This window comes from Phyllobates terribilis, unplaced genomic scaffold (genome assembly GCF_046119375.1).
Source record: "Phyllobates terribilis strain yellow unplaced genomic scaffold, ASM4611937v1 Scaffold_2__4_contigs__length_985480577, whole genome shotgun sequence".
NCBI classification, from domain to species: Eukaryota; Metazoa; Chordata; class Amphibia; order Anura; family Dendrobatidae; genus Phyllobates; species Phyllobates terribilis.
The window spans coordinates 929,020,615-929,038,260 of NW_027362762.1; the positions used below are offsets into that span (position 1 = coordinate 929,020,615).

Below are 17,646 nucleotides of genomic sequence, written 5' to 3' on the forward strand. Positions count from 1 at the left end.
GTAGATTTGGAGCGGTGTTTTGGATCATTGTCTTGCTGAAAGATCCATCCCCTGCGTAACTTCAACTTTGTCTCTGATTCTTGAACATTATTGTCAAGAATCTGCTGATACTGAGTGGAATCCATGCGTCCCTCAACTTTAACAAGATTCCCAGTGCCGGCATTGGCCACACAGCCCCAAAGCATGATGGAACCTCCACCAAATTTTACTGTGCGTAGCAAGTGTTGTTCTTGGAATGCTGTGCTTTTTTGCCGCCATGCATAACGCCTTTTTGTATGACCAAACAACTCAATCTTGGTTTCATCAGTCCACAGGACCTTCTTCCAAAAAGAAATTGGCTTCTCCAAATGTGCTTTTGCATACCTCAGCCGACTCTGTTTGTGGCGTGCTTGCAGAAACTGCTTCTTTCGCATCACTCTCCCATACAGCTTCTCCTTGTGCAAAGTGCTTTGTATAGTTGACCGATGCACAGTGACACCATTTGCAGCAAGTTGATGCTGCAGCTCTCTGGAGGTGGTCTGAGGATTGTCCTTGACTGATCTCACCATTCTTCTTCTCTGCCTTTCTGATGTTTTTCTTGGCCTGCCACTTCTGGCCTTAACAAGAACTGTCCCTGTGTTCTTCCATTTCCTTACTATGTTCCTCACAGTGGAAACTGACACGTTAAATCTCTGAGACAGCTTTTTGTTTCCTTCCCCTGAACAACTATGTTGAATAATCTTTGTTTTTAGATCATTTGACAGTTGTTTTGAGGAGCCCATGATGCCACTCTTCAGAGGAGATTCAAACAGGAGAACAACTTGCAAGTGGCCACTTTAAGTAGCTTTTCTCATGATTGCATACACCTGGCTATGAAGTTCAAAGCTCAATGAGGTTACAAAACCAAAAAAAGTGCTTTAGTAAGTCAGTAAAAAGTAGGTAGGAGTATTTAAAACAAGAAAATGATAAGGGTGCCCATACTTATGCACCTGTCAAATTTTGTTTGAATGCAGATTGCACATTTTCTGTTAGTACAATAAACCTCATTTCAAGGCAGAAACATTACTGTGTCCAACAGTTATTACATATATCAAACTGAAATAGCTGTTGCAAAAACACCAATTTTTATAAAACATTAAGCTTAAGATTAATAGGGGTGGCCAAACTTTTTCATATAATTGTATATATATTAATATTATTTTTTATTTTTTTTTTTTTTAGGCGTGATCCTTGAGTACCATCCACAATTACATCACGGCCACTTCTGGTGTTCTGGTGCACCGCACCACCATTAATGACCCAACTGTTAGCGGTGTAGTTCCCAAGTGGCCGTGATGTAATTGTGGATGGTACCCAAGCATCACTCCTAAAAGAATAAATAAAAAGGCGGTGTCCACAGAATTGTCAATTGCTATTATAAGGATATACCAGCAATGTATAATCCCAAAAATAAAGTGGCTGCGGCACGGAGATGGCACCTGGCCCTTGGATCGGACCCATAGTAAATACCCTTACATGCTCCACGACGGTGGCAAAAGGAGACCATCGTCATCAGCCGGTTATGTATTAGAATAAGAGTCCATCTAAATCCAGGGGCAGAGTGCATGAGAAGAGTTAATGGGCTGCGGACCCTCACGTTGGGACACGCACTTCAGATGTGAACTTTGAAGAAACAAAAGGGAACTTGTACGGAGCAGATTTCGCAGCTGGCTCCTAATTGAATCTGGTCTTACATTAATTTGTGAGACAGTGCGCCGTTCTGTCCGGCTCGCCAGATGCAGATTGCACTTCTATGCCGGCGCGCACATGTCTGACATCTTTATCTGCTTCCTATTATACAATTAAAGCTTTTCATCACGGCTCTGTCTGTTCTTTTTTCACTCTCATCAAAACACTCAATGGCTTTACTTTATTTTCAGGAGAACTACAAGTCCCTCAATAGACTACACGCTAAATATCATCAGTCTAATTAAATTTCCCCCGTTGTGCCCAGTTTTGGCCGCGTTCCCGCGATGAGTATTTGAGTTTTTGATGTTGCAGATTTTCTGCACCTATTATGGAAATTGGGTTACATTCACTGGATCAAGGTGCGCCAAATTCATTGAGTTGTGCGCCTTCTATTCAGTTGGGCGCATCTTTCAGGTACCATTTTTTGTCTCCCTTTCCCTCCTCTTATTTTTAATTAAAAAAGAAAAAAAGCTAAACGACCAGAAATCGGTCGTAAAACAATTTGAAATGTTGGAAATTCTGCAACTTTTTTTTCCCTCCTTTACACTAGTCTTTGCCAACTCCACCAAAATTTTTGAAAAGTGGACGGAGTGGGAATTGAGTAAGCTTAAAATTTACACCACAAGAGGCGTGCATTACCAAAATGTAAACCCCTAACATATGTAGCTATATGCCAAGGTACATATTAACCCATACCTGCCGGGCGGTGCCTAAAAGGACAGCAGTTATCTCCTGGGACATACAGTAAATGCTGCTAGGAAAGGGCAGAAATCTCTATCTATGAATGGGTATTTGCAGTAGATGCATGGGCGACAAATCGAAAATCAGACTGAAGAACCCCAAATCATTGAAGTCTCTGTGTGGTGACGTGTGGAAGCTTTATTAAAGACCTTTCTGCAACTGTCTCTTCAATGGTGTTTTCAGTTTCAGAAATTTTGCACGCATGCAGATAATTCTAGACCATGGGTGGGAAAACTCCGGCCTGTGGGTAGGATCCCCGGGGTCTAAAGTGCTTGGGCTGCTGACCCTTAAATTCCCTTGTGGGTGTATTTATCGTCCTTTGCTCTCATATCCCGCTCCTATGATGAATACAGCAGTATCTGTGTATCCCATGTTGTGTATACAATACGGGGTATCCTGTGTGATGTAGATATTATAATATGCAGCAGTCTCTGTCTCCTATGTGATGTATACCGCAGAGTCTTGGTGTCTCTTATGCGATGTGTATACTCAGCAGATCCTGTCTTCTGTGTGATGTGGAAACAGCAGTCTGTCTATGTGCTATATACACAATCTGTCTCCCATGTGTTGTGTATACAGCAGTCTCGATGTCTATGTGATGTATATGGCAGTTTCTGTGTCATGTATACAGCAGACCCCCTACTGCTTGAGTTCTATAAATGTAACTTGAGCCGTGATGATTTTCGCCTTGAGGAGACATGTAGTGTAATATACATCTGTGTTCGGTACGACTTACTGCTGCGAGTTCACAAAACATATTGCAAGGAGTCGACTGCGCTCCAGACCGATGCTAATCAAGAAAAGCAGTTGAGTAGCAACATCATCCATACCATCTAACATCCCAGCTCCAGCCATCTCATTAGGGCCTCATTTGCTCGTCTGTACATGCTTCATTCGTGTTTTTCATGGATAAAACACATACCTATTATAGTCTATGGAGCTGTTCTCATATCCGTTATTTTTTTTATACAGTGTAGTATGTATAATAATAGCAAATACCTCCAGTTAGAAATATAGTATAGTTTTTCTGATTCGCTAAGTCGCTTACCCCATGTGCAGGGCATTGGAGTAGCTTGGATATCCATGGTTATGGCTACTCAGTGACAGCTGTTTGTGGTCGTAGCCATGGATGCCTATGCTACTGCAATGGTCATGAGGTAAGGGACATAGTGAATCAGAAAAACTATACTACATTTCTAATTGGAGGTATTTGCTAATATTATTCCACCTACTAGATACAGCATTGGGACAGGATCTTGGAGATGGGGAAATACCCCTTTTTAAGTTTAATATTTGGGTACAGCCCATGAATTGTTCTAGATATCCAAATGGCGCTTGGCAGGAAAATAGTTCAAACCCCTGTTGTACATGTCAGATTTTAGTTGCGTGTTCCTGGTTATGAAGTGATTTAGTATGTAACAAAAGTGGCCCATGGTAGAATAACCTGGAACCAGCAACAGGGTCACGGGCGCCTCGTGCTGCTTGTACATGAGGAGTAATGGCTGGCCCTTCTGGTACGATCCAACAGCAAAGCTACAAATTTCTATAAAAGTGAATTGGTTTGATCTCCACAGGCATTTATGATCTACGCACAAATCTGATCACTGGGTTCCCGTCATTGACAATCTGATCACCAGACTCCCGCTGTTGACTGTCTGGTTTTCTATTCCTCACTTTCGCCACCAATAAATGGAGCCATTTGGTTGTGAAATGCTGCTCCCTTCGTTGTTTCAGACCGATGGATCTACATGCCTTTTCATTTTTAATGTGCAAATTGATTTTTGTGACATGTGAGGACCCACATTCAATGCAGACGTTGTGCTTGGTCAGGTTCTAAAGCTGCCATACACATTAGATACCTGTCGGCCAAACGATGGTTAGGCTGAAGGATCGGCCTATCATTTGGCCAATAGCCATGTCAGCCGATTCTCTCATACACAGGAGTACTCATTCGCTCGAGCGCTCCTGTGTTCTCCGAGTGACACTTCGGTTGGTGACTTATCTCTGGGAGAACAATGCAATCGGTAGCGCGAAATCTGACATGAGCGAATGACGTCTTCCCCCGAACGATCAGTTGGCCGGTGCCCCCGTATAAAGTAGGCCATCACCTGAACCCACTGATATCTGCGGATTCAGCCAACATTAATCTGTGTACGGGGGGGGGGCTTTAACCCACGGCTCTGTTTGTGCAAAGTACAAAAAACTAAAGCAAAACAAAAAATGAGCTGGAACATATGTTGGTGTAAGTGCAGTGTTTAGGTTGAAATTCACACCGGGGAAATTTTAGATAAAACCTAAATGTCCTGCTCTGTCCCAATCTATTTTGAAGTCTGTTGACACCTAGTGAGGAGAACTGTCCTGATTAGGTACACCTTGTTGCGGCAGGATGGCTTTTATGCTTTTTTTGATCAAAATGGTGTTAACTAAGTACCTTTCATTATAGCGCCATTTATTCCATGGCACTTTACATGTGAAAAGAGGTATACATAATAGTACAAGTAAAAGTACAATGATCTTTAGAAAAACGTGATGGCGACTGGTACAGGAGGAGCGAGGACTCTGCCCGCGAGGGCTCACAATCTACAAGGAATGGGTGAGGATACAGTAGGTGAGGGTAGAGCTGGTCGTGCAGTGGTGTTTACTGCAGGTTGTAGGCTTGTCAGAAGAGGTGTGTCTTCAGGTTCCTTTTGAAGGTTTCCACGGTAGTTGAGTCTGATAGTCTGATGTGTTGGGGTAGAGAGTTCCAGAGTAGGGGGGATGCACGGGAGAAATCTTGTATGCGATTGTGGGAAGAGCAGATAAGAGGGGATTAGTTCTTTACATGTACTATATATTTATTGCTGTAGGGTATTTGTTTTTATCTTGGGTCCTTTTCTGTTAAATGGCCAAAGGGATTTTGCATCTACACATTGCACGTATACCAACATACAGTGTTTTTGCTAATTTCTTTCGTTTTGTTTAAAAAGAGACAATATTTTTTATAATCTTTTTATTTATATAGCGCCAACATATTCCGCAGTGCTTTACAATTCAGACCTTATAGTCACTGTCCCCATTGGGGCTCACAATCTACGTTCCCTATCAGTATGACTTTGTAGTGTGAGAAGAAAGCGGAGAATCTGGAGGAAACCCATACAAACTCCGTGCAGATGTTGTCCTTGGTGGGATTTCAACCCAGGACCTCAGCGCTGCAATTATTAATAAATATATATATATATATATATATATATATATATATATATATATATATATATATATATATATATATATATATATAATATTTTAAATCTCTTATGTGACCAAAATGTCCTAACCACATTGACTTTCTTTTTTTTTGTAGGTGATGTGATGTCAGTACAATGTAATGGAGTCCAGGCCACGGGTACGTAATTATCTTATCAAGTCCTGAAAATGCACTGGTGGTCCCATCGCTGGCTTTTTCCTCTGGGGCGGTCGGCTTTATTTTTCCATAAGTCGTCATTTCTCTTTGTTGGTCCTTTTAACCTCATTATTACGTGCTAATATAATGCAATATCTGGGTATAAGCTGGAGTCGCATCCATTCTCGTTCAGCGATCAAAGCCGAAGTAAAATGCAATTAATGGCGTTGATAAAGCGGTTTTATACGGGGTTGAATTTCAGTTCAGTTACTAACGAGATGATCGCAGGGATAAGCGGAGCGCTCTTTAAATATTTAGCCAAGTTCTAAAGTATCCGAGAAATACCTTTCAGTGCCGGCGTTGAAGTTTCTTTGGCCGCGGTCCAGAATGTTGTAATGTCGCTGAGCCGATTGGGGGGTATTCTGGGCAGTGTGCAGAGCGGCTGCCCCTCACTGGCATCAGGACTTCACGCACTGAGGGTTACAGGAATGGGTGATGCCTGATATGTCAGAAGGTGACTTGCTGGAGCACTTTTACTGTATTTTTTAAACTATTCTCTGGTGCGCCCCGGGTTTAAACAACAGAAAATAGGACTTTTTAATTTTTTTATTTTTTTTTGATAAAGTATTAGAACGTTCCTGTTCAACGGAATGTATTTAAAATCTGTATTTTTGCTGATCTGTTAAATTTCCTATAGCTCTATCTATATAAAAAAAAAACAACCCTGAAATGTAGCTATTTTCACTGGCCACTAATCATACTAGACTCGCGCTTCCTGTTCTGTAGAGATGATTGTCAGCAGTTTTCTCATTATCAATGGACATGTTAACAGGCTGATAACGCCTCTATATACAGTAGATAACACAAGATCCACCATTCACAATAGGTGATGTCGTCGTCGTCGTCCTCCTCAGTCGTCCTCCTCAGTCGTCCTCCTCAGTCGTCCTCCTCAGTCGTCCTCCTCAGTCGTCCTCCTCAGTCGTCCTCCTCAGTCGTCCTCCTCAGTCGTCCTCCTCAGTCGTCCTCCTCAGTCGTCCTCCTCAGTCGTCCTCCTCAGTCGTCCTCCTCAGTCGTCCTCCTCAGTCGTCCTCCTCAGTCGTCCTCCTCAAAGCTCTCCAGAGGAATCTATTGTCCATGTGACTTCTGAAAAGAACATTTATGTATGCGTTTTTATTTATGCTTAATGGTCCATGTGAAAATTTTAAAGTTCCTGTATATTTCTTTTATTCTGGATGTATCCATTTTAGAATGTGGCTGCATGGGGCATGTCTGGAGCAGTAAGAAGCTGTGTTGCCCCCCTATATTGATACAGTGGGTGACGGGCAATTCAGACCCCTCCCAACAGTATCTGTAGGTGTCGCAGGTTCAGTGGAGGTGGTGACGCCGGCCTTTCCATGGCTCTGCGCGGGCGGTTCTCCTGAGGCGCATCAAAGAAGGTGTCAGGGTGGGTGGGCAGCTGCGCAGGTCCTGACATGGGGGTCTGTGCAGTGTGATGGGCAGCACTCAAGTGACATGGGTGGCAATTTCCCAAAGAAATTAACCAGGTCATGTGCAGATGACTGCTTTAAGATGCAAGTTTCGCTGTCGAGGTTTTCCTAGGCAAGGCCGGCGGTCGCTTTCCTGAAGTGACTTTGCTGTGGATTTTTGTGCCGGCTTTGCTGCCGGCGTCTCTTCCTTGTACTTTTGACTATAAAGAGCTTGGAAAATGTACTTGGTACTTTTTAACCATTTGAGTTACTGAAGCGGTTAAAATAAGTCACAAAAGACTGAAGATGTGCACAGTGATGTCGTTTTTTACATTGCTGTGCATTATCTTCATTTCTTTTTTTTTTTTTTTTTTTTTTTTTTTGCAGAACTGGAAGAAGATTCTCCTTTTCTCTGGAGTTTTCTAAACATATATATAATAAATATATATATCTCTATCTATCTCTTTTTTTCCTCTAAACCCCGATCTCTAGATCGCTGCGGGTCCTCAGTTCAACACCTATCCTTTTGTGATGACTTTCAATTATGGAAATTTTAAATTCAAGCCATTAGAGCTGAGTCTACGGCTGTATAACCGCTGCAAAAAAGGGGGTTATACAGCCTGTGGCTGCTTTGGGGAAATTGTCTTGTCTTTTTATATATTTTTGCTAATCGCGCAAAACCTTCCATCATCTGCTCCGTTAGTTCTCTGCTTCTGTATGAGAGCTGACGTTTACTCTGGCGCTTACAAGCCCATTGCAGCAGTCTTTCCATGTGATCCCCGGTGTTGTGCGCTTACAGATCGCGCAGGCTGCCGGCAGTGATGCAAAAGTAATGCGACAGCCTCTCCTGACAGCGCACTGATCTGCCTAACAATGCAGCGCCAGAGGCTTTCTAGCAGATGTTACCTCTGTACTCCCCAATTCTGGAGACTCCCCTAAGTAAAACGTTCACTGTTTAAAATCTTATATAATTTAAAAGTATAATCTAAAATATATGTTTAAAAGCTTTTCCCCTCCCTCCAAATAAGAAAAAGGGGACTGTGTGTCATGCAGATAACACGGCCCGTGGGTTGATGACGGCAGTGAGCGAGCGCAGAGCCTTCCCTGATTGGTGCGTGGCTAGAAATAAACCCAGCAGCTACGTTTTCTGCTGTTGACTGTCGTGATCGTATGTAATGCAGAAAATCCTTAGAAAAAAAAGCTTTTTTTTTTTTTTAAAAGACTCCCTATTTCAGTTTGTCCAGTTTTTCACCGGCAAATTTGCAGAGCCAAAGTCTGCGCTGAATCGTTTGGATTTTAATGTGGAATCTGCCGTTGAATAATCTGCTCACACGAGGCGATGTGCTTCCACCGGAGCTTGTTTGCTCATTTATTTCATTATATAAATTCACAATAAGCGCTCGTGCCGACGACTGTATTTTCAGTCCAAGTGCGATGCCACAAAACATCGGATCACATTGGACCAAGGTTAATCTATGGGACTGTGCACACGTCAATTTTGTTTTTTTTCGGACACTCAGTCCAAGGAAAGAATCAGTGCATGACCGACTTGCATCCAATATTCGGATCACACTCAGCTGTACAAGTCAATGATTGCATGGAAAAAAAAGTGAGGTCAGATTTTTACGGACTGACAGTATGGTGAAGAGAGAGTTTTGATCAGAGTTTTGATCAGAGTTTTGATCCCCGATTCTCTCAGATGACGCTGGTGTTACCCTAGCCATAGACAAGGCACATTTTCCATATAGATAAATGCATGTGGAAAAATCTTGTGGACATACCCCTCAATTGGAAACCGCTTTTCTTTTTGGTGTTGACTACAGCAATGTGAATTTCCTGTGGGATCGGACGTCTAGGGCCCCGGTGATCCTGAGGATGTAAGGGTTGCAGCGCTGGGGTAGCATTGTGGCTCCTCTACTGCTGTTCCCTGCCGGAGCCGTTCTGCATATTCTTACTGTAGTTATTGTCCAGGTTTGGAGAGCACAACACTTTGACAACGCTTATTTATTATGCTTGCTTATATAGAACGCCATCATTTTCTGCAGCTTTACAGACATCCTCATCCCTGTCCCCATTGGGGCTCACAATCTAGATTTCCTATCAGTATGTGTTTGCAGTGTGGATGGAAGCAAGAGGACCTGGAGAAAACACACGCAAACATGGGGAGAACATACAAACTCCTTGCAGATGTTGTCCTTGGTGGGATTTGAACCCAGGGCCCAGCGCTGCAAAGCAACAGTGCTAGCCACTGAGCCCCCGTGCTGCCTTAGCTATAGTACAGTGCTGACCACTGAGCCACCGTGCTGCCCTAGCTATAGTACAGTGCTGACCACTGAGCCACCGTGCTGCCCTAGCTATAGTATAATGCTGACCACTGAGCCACCGTGCTGCCCTAGCTATAGTACAGTGCTGACCACTGAGCCACCGTGCTGCCCTAGCTATAGTATAATGCTGACCACTGAGCCACCGTGCTGTCCTAGCTATAGTACAGTGCTGACCACTGAGCCCCCGTGCTGCCCTAGCTATAGTACAGTGCTGACCACTGAGCCCCCGTGCTGCCCTAGCTATAGTACAGTGCTGACCACTGAGCCACCGTGGTGCCCTAGCTATAGTACAGTGCTGACCACTGAGCCACTGTGGTGCCCTAGCTATAGTACAGTGCTGACCACTGAGCCACCGTGCTGCCCTAGCTATAGTACAGTGCTGACAACTGAGCCACCGTGCTGCCCTAGCTATAGTATAATGCTGACCACTGAGCCACCGTGCTGCCCCATGTCCTCTTCGTTCTCAGTCGTGTTAGAATGTGTAGAAAAATCTTCAGTATAAATTGACTGGCTCTGTGGATATCACTCAAGGAATAAAAAGTGCAGAAATTGTTTTTCTTTTTTTTTCCGCCCTGAAATTTGCAGCGTATTTTATTCCTGTGTCGATACGGCTTTTCCTTTGGGAATAAACCATAAGTCTATATTCACATCTGCTTCACCATCCTCCCCAAATACCACAAAACCGCGTCTAAATACAACAGCAGCAGCTAAGTTCATCTTATCGAGGTATTGCGGAAGTTTTCTATGTGGTCGCCGCTTTTATTGAATGTCGACCCAGCTGGCTCCAACCTGTGGTTCTCACGGAGGGGATCGTAGGCTTCCCTCCCTGCTGGAGAGGTCAGAATACTGTGCACGAATGGAGAGAAGTCTGATTTTTGGTGCGGAAGACCCTCTCTGTTATTCTAGATAGCCGGCACACTATTAACCATATACTCAGACGGGCAGAACTTCACCAAGATCTCCATGGATGGAACGTTGTGGACCATCTGTTATCGGCCATTGCCACCACCCGTGTTCTAGAGGCCGCTGCTCCAGAATTAACAGTTTCTTTGTATTTCCAGCCCCAGGAGCCGCGGAGATCGGGTGGGACATAAATATTACGGAGCACAGTAACACCTTTTAGGATAACACAGTAACTTTTCATTCCTCCATCTGCCCAGGTCTTAAGGTTACACACAGCTCCCTGTATAAGCCCCTCACAAAGAACTGCTTTCTTTACGTCCCACCCCTCCCGGCCGTTATACCGGTGAAAAGTTAACGGTCTGCTCGAGACACAAAGCAGCTATGGTTAGACTGACGAGGCCCTCCCTTAATGCCGCCCCGCGTCTCCTGAGCCATAAACCGGCCCTTTAATGGATTAATGGAGTATTACCCAAAAGGCGGAGGGGGATTTTATAGGAAAGGTTAAGTATAAATCATCAATTAATAGAACATGCGCTGTGTCCTGGGGTCGCTTTTGAGTTTTTAGTGTTCCCTTGCTGATACATCTGCGAGGTCTGTTTGAGCCATTTGGAGGGAATTTGATACTCCGCATCACGAGGAGGGTCCGCAGGTGTCTCCATTCCCTCCCTCCCCTTCAGAAATGCAGATAGTTATTAATGGAAACCTTATTACTACTTTGCAGAACTTTTCATTAAAACCTGTGAAAGTTATCAACTTCCTAATGTAACTTTTTTTTTGTTCCTGATAATTTTCAAGGTCTCTGCTTGCTGCCCACCCACCCATGAAACTTTGGGAGAACTTTTAGAAACTTGTGTCCTGGAACTTGCGTTCCTTACAGTTCATTGAGGGGGGGAGTTTAAGGCCATTCCAATATTTGGCAGAGCTTGCGGTTAATCATTAAAAATAGATAAAATTAATAAATTACCCCTTGAATGCATTGTCGCTCTTTTGGTGGTCTCCACCACAACTGTCGTCTCACCCCTTTGGCCAGAGGCATGTTTATTATATGTCTGCCAAGTCCAGCGATTGGCTGCAGCAGTCAGGTGGTCAGGGCGTCATCACTTCTGATAGGATGACACTCTTCCCGCTAATCAGTCAAGTGCTGCAACCAGTCAGTGGTCTCATGTCATCCTGTATTTCTGGACCAAGTATTCAGGACATCATCACTTCCACTCCAGGCTGAGACCACCAGAGTGGGAGGGTGGGGAAATTGAGTGTTAAGTAACAAATATATATATTTTTTTCTTTTTATAATGATTGCTTCTCTTAAAAAATTTGGAAAGTCCTAAAAAAATGTTGTGTGACTACAGGAGGGAACTTACAGTCTACATTTCAGTCTGTTGAAAAAAATATTACCAAAGCTTTAAAGAGCTACTTCTGTTAACACTAATCGTCATCGCTATAACCCAGCTTTTCCACTCCTCGGATGAGAACAGCAGCTCGTGTGGCACTGAGCTGTAACCCAGCTTTCCCGCTTTTCTGGTCAGTGCTGTTACTACTCTGGTGGATGCAGCTCAGTAATGAAGAGTCCTGAGATTGCTGGATTGCAACTTTAGTGATTGGTTATGTAGAACTGCCATTTACTTGCTTGTACTGGGATATATTCTGAGACTGCTGCTGACAATGGGAAAGCTGGGTTACAGATCATTGATGCTTTCTGAAATTGCTGCTGACAGTGAAAAAGCACGGTTACTAGTTATTGATGATACTTCCTGAAGTTGCTGCTGACAGTGGGAAAGCTGGGTCAATGATCACTCTCTGAAATTACTGCTGACAATGGGAAAGCTGGGTTACAGTTCGGTGCTGCTACTTCCTGAAGCTGCAGCCCATGATTGGCTGACTTGGCGTTTCCTGTAATCCCAAAACTAGATCAGGACGTTATGACCAGTGAGGACCAAGTAAGCGGCGTAATAGACGCTGCAAGGTTTTGCTGAGGGTATCACTAGATTTAAATTTTTTTTTAAAGTACCAGTCTGCCTTTTAGACCAGAAAAGTTGTGTACATTTGACACTTAGTTCTGTTTTTAAAATTTAGTCAGCAACAAGAATAGTTGAAAATCTGACGCCATTTGCAAAAAAAAAATTTAAATATTTTTTTTGTAACTATTTGCAACAAAAAGTGACTGATGCCGGCCCTGGTCTTGTGTTTTTTCATATGTAGTTTTCTCATGTACTCTCAGCAGTGTGTTAACCGCATTGCAAAAAACATAGCGGGACTGTACACAAGCATGAGTCTTTTTGCATCCATGTTCCATGCAGTAATGTGTACGTGTGCAGTCCATGGGAAACCTGGTGATTTCTTACTGGCTTCTGAAAGTAATAAGGCTTAAAAAGTAAATCTTACATAATTTGGGTGAAATTACCTTTTTGGCGCATTGCAGCTCTTTGGTTTGGCGGGATTCTATCTTAATATGCCGCCGCTGACACCTACAGGCTGCTTGTTGGTATTGCACTGCAGACTAAAAATGGATCCATTTTATGCTTTAATTTTCTAAGGAAAGTGGCGTTGGAGTCGTTCTATATCTGGCATTAAATACATTTTCAGACTTGCTTCTAGTGCTTTGTGTTAAACCTAAAAAAGCGACCTACAGAATGACACATGAAGCAGGCAGATTTCAATTTTATTCCAATAAACAATTCCATTTGCATGAAATCCATGTAAATTTTCCATTACTCCAATTTTTTTCTTGAATTTTTTTTTTTTTTTTTCTCTTTTACCATTCACATTTACTGACTTTTATTTCCAGCAGGATCAAGGAGAATAACTAACTAGGTCACCTCCTAGGGCTCAATTGTCAAAGTGAATAGGTGTGAAAATACTAAGTGGGCAGATCTGAGTTTAGTAACCTTCAAACATTGCCCAAATCCTGCCGGCTGCACCTCGGGAGGCCTTTTCCTTATGTACTGTAACCTCTTAATGACATGAAAAGCGAATCGCCGGCAATACAGGAAGAAATGTTACTAAAATCTGCCCTTTTGTCTCCGATACATCCTCACGTATCGGTGTAATGGGTGACGCACGGTGACATTAACCTGACAATGGGGGTGGTAGCCAGTTTGGGATGTCTCTGCACACTTAGACCCCGTCCAATCACAGCTGCTGGTGCCAAACAAGGGGAATGGTGACGCCCAGGAGGAGCAACAGGGTAATGGGCAGAATACAGAGTTCTAAGAATAGATGCTCCAGAATTGGTATATTATAGGGAAAATAAGTATTTACTGAAATGGAGACGTCAGGAAGTATTGGACGCAGTGGCGTAACTGGTGTCTGATGGGCTCCTGTGCAAGAGTTGAACCAGACCCCCTCCCCCCATCCTGATATAGATATATATATCTATTGGTCTCCTCCATCTTGGTATATCTCCCCTGTTCTGCTGCTGTTCTTCAATGTATAGAAAAAATAGACCATTACACTCACCAGTGGTGTACATAGAAGTCATGGGGCCCCATAGCAGAAGTGACGCGCCCCTGGGCCTGAGTCGCGCAGCGTTGCGCACGCGGGAGCCTACCCGGAGCCGGATCCGATAGGGGTAGTAGTCTCGTGGCGGTGACCCGGTCCGTGCCCAGGGAGTCAAGCTGAGTGGCAGAGTTTAGCAGAAGATGGTACGGTGTTCGACTACGCCACCCGTTGAATGCGGCTATGAGGCCGCCGCTGCAGGGCAGACCGCTGAGGCCGGTGGTACGATTGTGCAGCGTAGATAGTATAACCCCCAACGGGAGGGGTATGGCCTCAGGGCAGCCGACGTGTTTGAAGGGGGTAGCAGAATAGCATGCAGGTAGCAGGAACCACTCAGAGACGGTGCGGTGTAGTTCAGGGTCTTTACTGATGACAAAGGTAGACCCTCCCGGAGTACTGGCTAGCGATCGGGGCCTGGTCAGTCCGTGAGCAGATGGGATCTCCCCTGGCCAGGCGGAGTTGTAGGCCTCCCCAACTAATTGTACTCTTCTGGCTACCTTGCTAGAGGCGGGTAAAAGTAGCCCACGTCCCTGAGTGTACCGTGTGGTGCTCACCCGTATGGCCGGTGACTCGGGGCCTTCTGGTAGCTTCCGCTCCACGACGGCGGTGCTGGTCCCTTGCGTGTGACCGTGCCTTCGGGTTTCTTGGCCAGAGGACCTGAAATCCCCTGCCGGTCGGTTTCTGCTGCTGGGTAAGGATTAGTCCCCACAGCCTCGGACTCCGGGTCCGGTGAGAACTCTTCAATCAGGGCGAGCTCTACAGCTTCCAGCCCCTGACTCCTTTTAGCACTGCTCCCACTGAGCTCCTGATCTTTCTTTCCTATAGCTGCTCCTCTCCAGACCAGACTATGTCTCTGTCTGGGACTCTTCTTCTCCTCTTTCTCTCTAACCCTGCCTCAGCCCTAGTTTTATATAGGGGAAGTTCTTCCCCTCCCAGGACTGGGCAGGAGGTGTGGCATGCATAGGATTCCTGACCAGGAGACCTCCCACCTGCTCTCAGACGTAATATTGCTATTACTGTGGAAACCAGACCCCTGGGGTGCCACAGAAGTATGAGCCCCTCATAGTCTTCCATATAGTAGAATGTACACCCTATAATTCTCCATAAAGTATAATACACTCCCCATAGCTCTCCATATAGTATAATGCACCCCTTATGGTAGAATACACCTTCATATTCGTATAATACACAGCCCATATCCTTAGTATAGTGTAATGCGCTCCGCGTGGTGCAATGCGCTCCCTGTAGCCCTCCGCGTAGTGTAATTCGGCCCCCGTAGCCCTCCGCGTGGTGCAGTGCGCTCCCCGTAGCCCTCCGCGTGGTGCAGTGCGCTCCCCGTAGCCCTCCGCGTGGTGCAGTGCGCTCCCCGTAGCCCTCCGCGTGGTGCAGTGCGCTCCCCGTAGCCCTCCGCGTGGTGCAGTGCGCCCCCCGTAGCCCTCCGCGTGGTGCAGTGCGCCCCCCGTAGCCCTCCGCGTGGTGCAGTGCGCCCCCCGTAGCCCTCCGCGTGGTGCAGTGCGCCCCCCGTAGCCCTCCGCGTGGTGCAGTGCGCCCCTCCGCAGCCCTCCGCGTGGTGCAGTGCGCCCCTCCGCGTGGTGCAGTGCGCCCCCCCGCAGCCCTCCGCATAGTAGTATGGCCAACGTGTACTCAATGATTTCAAAACAAACAAATGCTCCCCTTACCTTCACTCCCCCGCCGGGCAGCTTCCTCTTCTGAAGCCGGCTGCTGTCTTTAGCGTACAGGTGACGGGAGCACATGACGTCACTGCCATGCCCCCCCCGGACACGTGCACACCTATGTCAGCTGCTGGCCTCAGTTTGGCCGGCAGCATGTATAGCTACGCACAGACCTAATGGATCTGTGCACCACAATACACTTCAGCTGAATGTGCATCCAAGGACGCACATCCAACTTAAGTATTTGCTGGCGTCGCCCGGCCCTTCACCTGCCTGGTTGCAGTAGTGACAGCTGTGACAGCTGCGACTGCGGTAGTTACGTCCCTGATGGCTCGGTCTCAATAAGTGATAAAGAATTTAAAGAAACAGTTGAAAGAAGGGAAGAGGGATTTCTGTTGGCTTCAAAGTCATCCAGGAAAAATGAAAGCAAGGCTGTAGGGAAATGTTACCCCTTAAAGAGGACCTGTCACTTTTTCAGGAGTGGGCAGTGTTTGCACATATATTCCCGCTGCTCCATTGATGATTTTTTTTTTTCTTCTTCTTTAAATCCACCATACGTTTCCAGAGATGGGCCTTTATTTGGTGCTACATTTTATGGTCTTTACCCAATAGGATGGTACTCGCATGGTAATTTTGCAGCATAGACACTCCCCAGAGGATCCTGTGAGCCTACACCCTTGTAAAGGCCATAAAAATTAGCCCCAAACAAAGGCCCAAAACTCTAGAATTGTAGGGTGGGTAAAAAAAAAAAAAAAAGCAAGAATAAAATAATAAAACAATCTACTTTTGACCCCCCTAAAAAGTTCCCTTTTAAGGAGCAACCCAAACAGTATTGGAGCCGCAGAGATCCTTGTGGCTGCTCACTGGTTTTCTTTTTCACCCCACTCCGGTATTGATCCCTGATATGTCATTTATTTAGTGTCGCGTTGGCGACGCCGCAGTCGCCCTTTTTATAGCTTAGAGACTGGATGTAACATCAGACAGACACGTTTGGTGCCAGAGACGTGAAGTCTCCGGTGTCTGATGCCTTTGGATATATTTTTTTAATGAATTGCTGAATTTTAAACACATTTTCAGGATTTAAAGGGACAGAAAATAGTCAATCCTGTGTCTACAGTTACCATAGAGGAATGAAAATTATTTGAGCGGGGTTGGTGGGGTGGGGGCAGCTGTTTTAGGCTGAGGTTACTGTAACACCTGGTGCTGTGTCTTTGGCTGTTTTTGAAAGCTGTTGTCCTTAGGTGGGTAAACTGATAATTTTTTTTTTTTTGCTACACTGCTCAAAAAAATAAAGGGAACACTCAAATAACACATCCTAGATCTGAATGAATGAAATATTCTCATTGAATACTTGAATACAAAGTTGAATGTGCTGACAACAAAATCGCACAAAAATCATCAATGGAAATCAAATTTATTAACCAATGGAGGCCTGGATTTGGAGTCACCCCCAAAATTAAAGTAGAAAAACGCACTACAGGCTGATCCAACTTTGATGTAATGTCCTTAAAACAAGTCAAAATGAGGCTCAGTATTGTGTGTGGCCTCCACGTGCCTGTATGACCTCCCTACAACGCCTGGGCATGCTCCTGATGAGGTTGCGGATGGTCTCCTGTGGGATCTCCTCCCAGACCTGGACTAAAGCATCCGCCAACTCCTGGACAGTCTGTGGTGCAACGTGACGTTGGTGGATGGAGCGAGACATGATGTCCCAGATGTGGTCACTCGGATTCAGGTCTGGGGAACAGTCGGGCCAGTCCATAGCTTCAATGCCTTCATCTTGCAGGAACTGCTGACACTCCAGCCACATGAGGTCTGGCATTGTCCTGCATTAGAAGGACCCCAGGGCCAACCGCACCAGCATATGGTCTCACAAGGGGTCTGAGGATCTCATCTCGGTACCTAATGGCAGTCAGGCTACCTCTGGCGAGCACATGGAGAGCTGTGCGGCCCTCCAA

At 45.2% G+C, this 17,646-nt stretch overlaps 1 protein-coding gene across 3 annotated transcripts in view; it reads left to right on the forward strand.

Annotated features, from left to right (window-relative positions):
* TIAM1 (TIAM Rac1 associated GEF 1) overlaps positions 1-17,646 on the forward strand; it is a 284,561-nt gene that overhangs the window by 57,546 nt on the left and 209,369 nt on the right. For 2 of the 3 annotated variants that reach the window (XM_073668317.1, XM_073668321.1), the window contains exon 2: positions 5,789-5,830. The exons of the other annotated variant lie outside the window; for it this stretch is intronic. The gene's annotated coding sequence lies outside the window, so the exon portion shown is untranslated. The remainder of the gene's footprint in view (positions 1-5,788; positions 5,831-17,646) is intronic. 3 annotated transcript variants of the gene reach the window in all.